Source organism: Solanum lycopersicum, chromosome 1 (genome assembly GCF_036512215.1).
Source record: "Solanum lycopersicum chromosome 1, SLM_r2.1".
Lineage (NCBI taxonomy): Eukaryota > Viridiplantae > Streptophyta > Magnoliopsida > Solanales > Solanaceae > Solanum > Solanum lycopersicum.
In genome coordinates, this window is record NC_090800.1 from 29,186,341 (window position 1) to 29,193,899 (window position 7,559).

At 33.6% G+C, this 7,559-nt stretch overlaps 1 long non-coding RNA gene across 1 annotated transcript; it reads left to right on the forward strand.

Annotated features, from left to right (window-relative positions):
- The first annotated feature begins 2,563 nt into the window (after positions 1-2,563).
- Positions 2,564-7,212, forward strand: LOC104645803 (uncharacterized). Its single transcript, XR_740020.4, has 2 exons — positions 2,564-3,362; positions 6,974-7,212. It is a non-coding gene; the product is annotated as an uncharacterized lncRNA (long non-coding RNA).
- Positions 7,213-7,559: the final 347 nt, after the last annotated feature.

Below are 7,559 nucleotides of genomic sequence, written 5' to 3' on the forward strand. Positions count from 1 at the left end.
TGTAACATTTTCTTTAAATTTGCATATCATTTTGTTTAACCATCATGCTCCAGAGTCCATTTGTATATTATGTACTAAATATACCAACATGCCGGTTCAACAATAAAGTAACCAGTCTCTTGCGGAAAAAAAACACAGGCAAGAAAACTCGAAGTGAGGATCGTGAGTTGGGCTACTCAGACTTCACCCTAGCAATCACTTTCCATTTAGCTAGTTTTTACCTTGTTAATTACTCATGGTTCCCACAACCCTAACTATGAATTTAGTCACCCATGTTAATAATCAAACAATTCATATTAGTTTGATAAGAATTCATGCACTTATTTTGATGAGATCAAAGAAAACTCAAAAAATTACTTGAATCGATCAATAATCTTGCAATAAAAAATCTCCAAAAAATAAATCTCAAAATCACAAGTTCAAAATTAGAACAATAGAATCTTAAAAATACCCAAGAGTCTAACCCCAAAATAGAGGTTTTCACAAGTATTTATAATAATAGAGTCCTAACAAAAGAGAGCAATCTATTTAAGGAAAATCTGTCCAAAAACCGCGTCTGAGTCGGTGACCTGGATGACAGACCGTCGTGGTCCTATCCACACTTAGCTTCTTTTAAAGACGGTTATTGGGGCTACTTTCTGTTGACGATGACCTATGTACAGGACGGTCCGTCGTGGAGATGACGGTCCATCGAGAGACTCCATAACCCCACACTTACTCAGAATTCCTCAATCTACATTCAACATTTTTGTCTTCATATGACGGTGCCCACTTACGGACCGTCGAGGGGTCGACGGACCGTCGATGGCTCCGTAGGTAGTCACTTCTGCAGTTTCAATACAATTCTTCCGCGTTTTCATTCTTGACAGATTTCTTGCAAACAAAGAGAAAAATAGATTAAAACTAATACAAAAAGGCTTTAGACACATACTAAATTTAAGGAAAAAGCATTGAAAGTACCGTTAAACCACGGTACATCAGTCATCCACCTCGTTAGAGTTGGAATATTATTGAGCATCCACATTGTTACAATTTGAATATTATCAAGCATCCACCTTGTTACAGTCGGAATATTGTTGAGCCATCCACCTTCTTACAGTTGGATAAATATCGAGTCATCCACTTCGTTACAGTTGGATAATCATCGAGCCATCCACCTCGTTATAGTTGGATAATATTGAGCTAGCTAGCTCATTGCAGAGATCACCAGAGTTTGCCGTGCAAAAAAATAAGCAACGACTTCTCTAAATCCTCAACAAATTTTGAGTTGTAACGGATATACTGCTTTCGAAAGCGACATATATTGAACATACTTATGTGACATATTTCACATCAAGAGTAACTGAAAATTATAGTAAGAGATGCTACCAGTTTTCCACTTACATTTTTCTACTAACAAGTTGTTTCTGTCTTTGTCGAGCACATCCAAGAGGATGAATTCTCAAATCAAACCACAGGTGTGGACGACATCAACAAGGATGCAGCACAATGTGAAACTTTTTCTTAGTAGCAAACTTGAACATAGTCCAAAGAGGAGTGTCAAAATCATAGGACGCGAGCAAAGGAGCGGCTTTCACCAAAATCAAACCACACCCCTACCAAAAGACATGTTTTTTTTAGATTTCTTAATTTTAACCGGAAGCACCTTCCAATCCGTGTGACAATGTACCAAGAACTTTGAAAATTATGTCCGTGTAGTTCTTACTTATGGATGTGAAGATCTCCACATTCATGGCTAAGAGGTTGAAAGCCTCCTTTTCATACTCACTTCCTTATCACTTGTCAAGAACGAAAGGTTATCCAACATAATAGATTTCCTTTTCAACCGATCGAGCCGAACTACAAGCAGCCTCATTCTCTAATTTGAGGCGGGCTCATTATTGAAAACTCGGTTGTACTCCAATATTTTGTCATAAATCTTATCTCGAGCATTTTGGTCCCTTCATAATACTGTATCGATATGACTTTTCAATTCCTTCAAATTCGTGTGTCAAATCAAGTGTACGAAACTACAAGTGGCCTGAATTCTCAAATAAGCTAAGATATGTAGGAAATCTATTTTCGGGGTTCGTCCATGGTTCCTAAAGTCCGTACCAAATCCCTTCCCTAAAGATAAATATGGGGTTGGTTAAAATTTGTTTGGTCAATTTCATTTTCCTCGAATTTCTTGCATTAATCAGAGTAAAACGATAATAATTAATTACCAAGCCTCTTAGTACTAAAACAATTTAAAATAATTAGTTTTTTTAGAAAGTTTAAAATAGTTTTCAAATTATTTTAAATTAAGTTTACCATTTTTATAATTGATAAGTAATATGTATGTTTTACATAATTATGTATATCATTAGCTTATTTTATAAATATTCAAAAATCATCTCAAAAAGACTTTGGTTTCAATTAAATATTTGATTTAAATAGTTTAGTTATATGATAATTTATACTTTAGATTATTTAACTTATGTTTGAGTTAATTATTTTATTTTGTTAAGACTCAGAAGCTCATTAATTAATTTATATTAATTCGTTTTTATTTAGCTATTAGTTTTATCCTTTAACCCATTTCAGGACCAGAATTTTGGCCTTTTGCAATTTCCGATTCTAGCAGCCCATCTCTTTTCCAACTCCAGCGATTCTCTTTTAGTTCCTAGCCCAACATACAATACAGGATAACAACTATATGCACACCAAATGTGACCCCACCCCTATACCGTTTGTTCTTCTTCTCCAAAAGTTCAATGGAACCCAGTTCACGCGCTGAAAAGTCCAGAACTCGAGCAAAGCAACGAACCAGACGACACCAAAATATAGTGACCTCGTTCTCTCTTACACTCGCGCGTGGTCCTCTTCTCTCGTACATGGAGCAATTAAGAGATTCAGTCCATGTGGCTCTATCTGTTTGCAGGATTGTCCTTTTCTCAAAATCGACGACCTTTATTATCAATCCATTGGGAACTGGTACAATTCATGCTGCAACCTTATTTCTCAAGGATGAACTTGAATTTCAAATGGGGAAAATCTCTCAAAATCCCTCCCAAATTCCCCCCAAGTTTGACCTAGATTTTTTTCTATAAATTCCCATCTTCTTCTTATTTCGGGGTTGGGGGAAAAACTGAGTTAATAGGTTATGAAAAATAAAAGAGGAAGAAACCGGAAGAAAGTAGCACTCTAGAAACCACATTTTTAGATTTCCTTTCTTTCGGAAGCTTTCGTCGGAGCTTCAAATTTGTAGTAGTTTCATCGTAAATTGATTCCAAAATGTTGTTTCTCGCTTATTCACTATTCTCTGAAGTTCTTGGATTCTCATTGTGGTCGTGGAAAGCTTTTTCCCTGCTCGTCTGGTCTCAGTCGCTGCTCAGCAAGAGGTTATGTTTCCTCTATTATACACTCTTCATTTTTTTTTATTTTTTTCTACTTTGATATGGTGTTTCGATGTAGTGAATTCACGACCTCGTTGTTAGGTTGTCGTTAATCGGTTTTGAATGTTGATAGCTTGTATATACTACTTGTATGCTTAAGTAATCCCTTTGCCTTATTGTTGGCTATCGTTTTTGTCTTTTTGCTTTATCATGACAATTTCTATATTTCACTTCTCAAGCCTATTTCGTCATCTGCTTCATTTGCTTCCGATTGTTGAGTCTGCTTTTATCCGTTTGGTTTACTTTCAAGCATATGTTTTTCTTCTATTTATTTTTTGGTTCTCATTTCAGTTATATGTTAGGTGTACATTATATTGATTACCAGTGTTTCCTTTTTCCTACTTGAAGCTTTGTTTTGTTACCTTAGTAAAACATATGGCAGAGCTCTTAGTTTGTTTATTCGTATTTTTGTCACCGTAAATTTCATGCTCCTCTTTCCATTTGTTTTTATGTCTCATGCTTGAGTTTATGTTTCTATTTGAATGATATTTTTATTTGATTCATTGTTCTTCGTTAGGTTCTATCGATATATGATATGAATATGCATGTTGTGTTTATAGCTAGTTATGATATTCCAAAGTTTGAAAATGTTTGTTGTATGCTTGAAATTGTTTGAAGATTTATGCCTCTATAACTTTATTGTTAGTTGCTATTATTGGGTAATCCCATTTTAATTTTTCTGTACTCTCTTGTTTGTAGTCGGAATTTTGTTTGCATTTTATTTATTTATTTTGATTACTACAATGTTTCTATAAGATTTTGAGTTCAAATTGATGGATAGTGTACTCCATGGTTTAGCTTATTTGAACTTGACATTTGTGCCGGTATGAACTTCAAAATCATTATTTCGTGAACCTTTAATATGATTTTAGGGAATCACTAATCCATATATTTTCTTTTTCTTTTTCTTTCCGGTGTGCCTATAAAATTCTCGATTGAGTTCGATGGATTTAATGATCTATCTCATTGCATTTCTTAATGGGCCATAAAAGCCCAAAGATTTATGTCTTGTAACCAAAGCTGGAATTCGATTTTTCAAGCTATGAAATGCCCGAAAAAGAGGTTGTACATGCTGTATACATGGTTTATACAGTGATATACAATTGTAAATAATGTATACAGGTTTAAATACGGCGAAGCAGGTCGTAATACATAAAATGTGAAAAGAAATACAAATTTAGGAGTTCAAAACAATTCAAACACTTGGTGTATATGATATATACACTTGGTGTATATCTTGTCATTTGAAGAGTGAAAAGAATCCCAAAAAGGCTTAAAAGAAGGGCCCTGATCCTTGGTCTAATTGGGCCTTTCTCTATAGCTCGAATCGAATAGCTGGGCTAGCCCTTCCCCTGGCTTGGTTGGTTATATAAGAGAATCCCGGGAGAAAGCAAGTTAGACCTTACTTAGGGCGAAAGATTTCTTGCAGATTTTTTAGGGCAACTTTCACATATAACAAACAAAAAATTCATATTTGCATTATAGCAAAATCTACATAATTGCTCCATACCAAACTTATATATGTATAATTCGCTATACATGTACAATTGAAGCAAATTCTATAAAACGAAAAAGAGAGAAATTATATACAATTTGAATTGTATAAAATGAGAAAGCGAGAAATGCAGAATTGAATTGCATAAAACGAGAAAGAAATAAATTTTATACAATTTGAATTTGTATAAAACGAGAACGAGAGGAAGACAAATACAGACTTGTGCAGGAAATATATAATTGAATCGAATTCTATAAAACGAGAAAGAGAGAAATTATATATAATTTGAATTGTATAAAACGATAAAGAGAGAAATTATAGACAATTTGAATTTGTATAAAACAAGAAAGGAAAAAAGAGACTTGGGTAGAGAAATATTTGTATTATATAATTATAAGTATATAGGACGAAGATATATGTATTTGCATGCGTTTATACCATTTTCTCTCGTTTTATACAATTAGAAACACAATTCTATTGTGTAATGCGAGAGAGGCGAGCGACAGGAATAAGCGAGTGAGAGAGGGAGATTGGCGAGCGAGAATATGAGGGAGAGAGGGACTGACAAACAGTTTGCTATGGAACACAAATAAACCAAAGGATAGCTACTATATTTATTTTATATTATTAATTTGTGATTCTGTACAATTATCCCCATTTTTATCAAATAGGCCCAAACCCTTACTTGGGTTTTTTTTAGTATTAAGACAGGTACATAAAATGGGGCAAAGGCCCGAGTTTAATACTCTCTCCCTTTTCCACTTTATTTATTTGTTATTGTGTTAACTAACATTATATTTAATCTTTAGTTTTGTCTTAATTAACTACCAAAGATATTCATTTCTTATTTTGAATTTAAAATTAAATACTTATTATTTAATTCTTAGCTCTATTTTAATTATTAGTCTGGCCGACATTTTGAATTATTTTCCTTAAAAAATCCCCCTTTAGTTTATTTCAATTTGAAATAATTTAGTAATAGTAAAATAACTAAATGAATAAAAAAAATGAAATTTCTATACTTGATTAAAACTTGGAAATATTTGAAAGGTCTTTTAGTAAAATCATTGGTCAACCGCGAGTTAGGGGACATTCAGAGGGCCTAACACCTTCTTGGAGTGTAAATTGAACTTCGAAACCTTTTTCAATTGATTTATCTGCTTAAATCTTTTGGAAGTAATTATAAGTTTTCTTGATTTGTACTAAAAAAATTAAGTGGCAACTCGGTTAATTTGGAAAATCAATTTCTCTTTAATCATAAGATTAATTGATTTTTTGAAACTCAGTCATTTTTTATTTTATTGTTATTTTTTCGTAAAACAGTATGTTTTGTCTTAAATGTCGTTTCATACCGATTCGATCCTTGTTGACTGGAATAGCAGACTTGTATCTGATAGTACGAGCATTACTTTAGGTGAATTCATGGGTTATTAGATTTTTTATCCCTTATCTCTCAATTTTTCTATGGTTTTGAGGCGTTACCGAAGGCTTATTCTACCGTGATGATTCCAGATTGAGTTTTACTAAGTTGGGATACTTTTGTTGATACCTTTGGGTGGGTGGCATCAGATTGTGAATTAAATTTTTACTTGGGATTATCCTTTAAGCTGACACACCCTTAGCACTCTTTTTAGTTGGGTTATCAGTTTGTTGGTTACAATGATTATTCATGGTGTCAAGCCGTTATTTCAGTTTATGTTTGATATTTTACGGTTAAGGCAGTTATTCAAGTTGATACTAATGCTTTGGGTTTGAGGCCCAGATTCTATCACCTTGGGTTCAAGGTCTATATTTTAACACTTTATGTTTGAAGCACAAATACTACCTCTATGAGCATGAGTGTACCTTCTGTGCTTATGGAGTCCATTTAATTTTGGTTAAGTTTTACTTAGATTTGCTTTGTGTATAGTCGTGTAACTTTTTTTTTCCATTTTGATTTTTGCTTGTACCTAGATTATATCTTTTCTGATTGTTTTTATCTTTATTTTCAGTCAACCAATGATTCTTACTAAGTACCTCATTTAGGTAATTATGATGCACTCTTTTTCTTTTTATGATACAGGTCTTAGTAGAAGCCATAAGTGGAGATCAATCATTGGATCTTTTGCATATTGTGGATATCAAAGACGAGGGTGAGCACTTGGAGTCCTGGTCCAACCTGTCTCGTTCTATACATATCTTGATAAGGATAATTGTTGTCCTCTTTTGGGACTTATATTTTTCTTATTAGATAGCTCTGTACTTATGACTTACTGGTTATGAAGGGTTTCCATTAAATATATCTTCTAGTTAGCTTTCTAATTTTGTCTTTTCTTTTTGTTAGTATTACCTCTTATTTAGCTTTACCCTTAAAACTATTACTCGCGTTCTACATAAAAGTTGGCTTACCTATTGGCGGGTTATGGTAGATTCCATCATGACTCGAGGGATCTGGTTGTGATTAGTTGGTCTAGTGTACCAGTCTAACTTTTATAGAGATAATACCTGGTAGAGTCCTATAGATTGGTGTAGAGGCATCTATATCCTATCTTTGGGAGGATACGCGTGTCCTTAGGAATTCGTCTTTTTGTATCTTATCCATTCAAAGTGTTTCATTGGTTTCTCAAAATCTCAGTTATCTAACTCTTTTCGTTGGATGACATCTATGC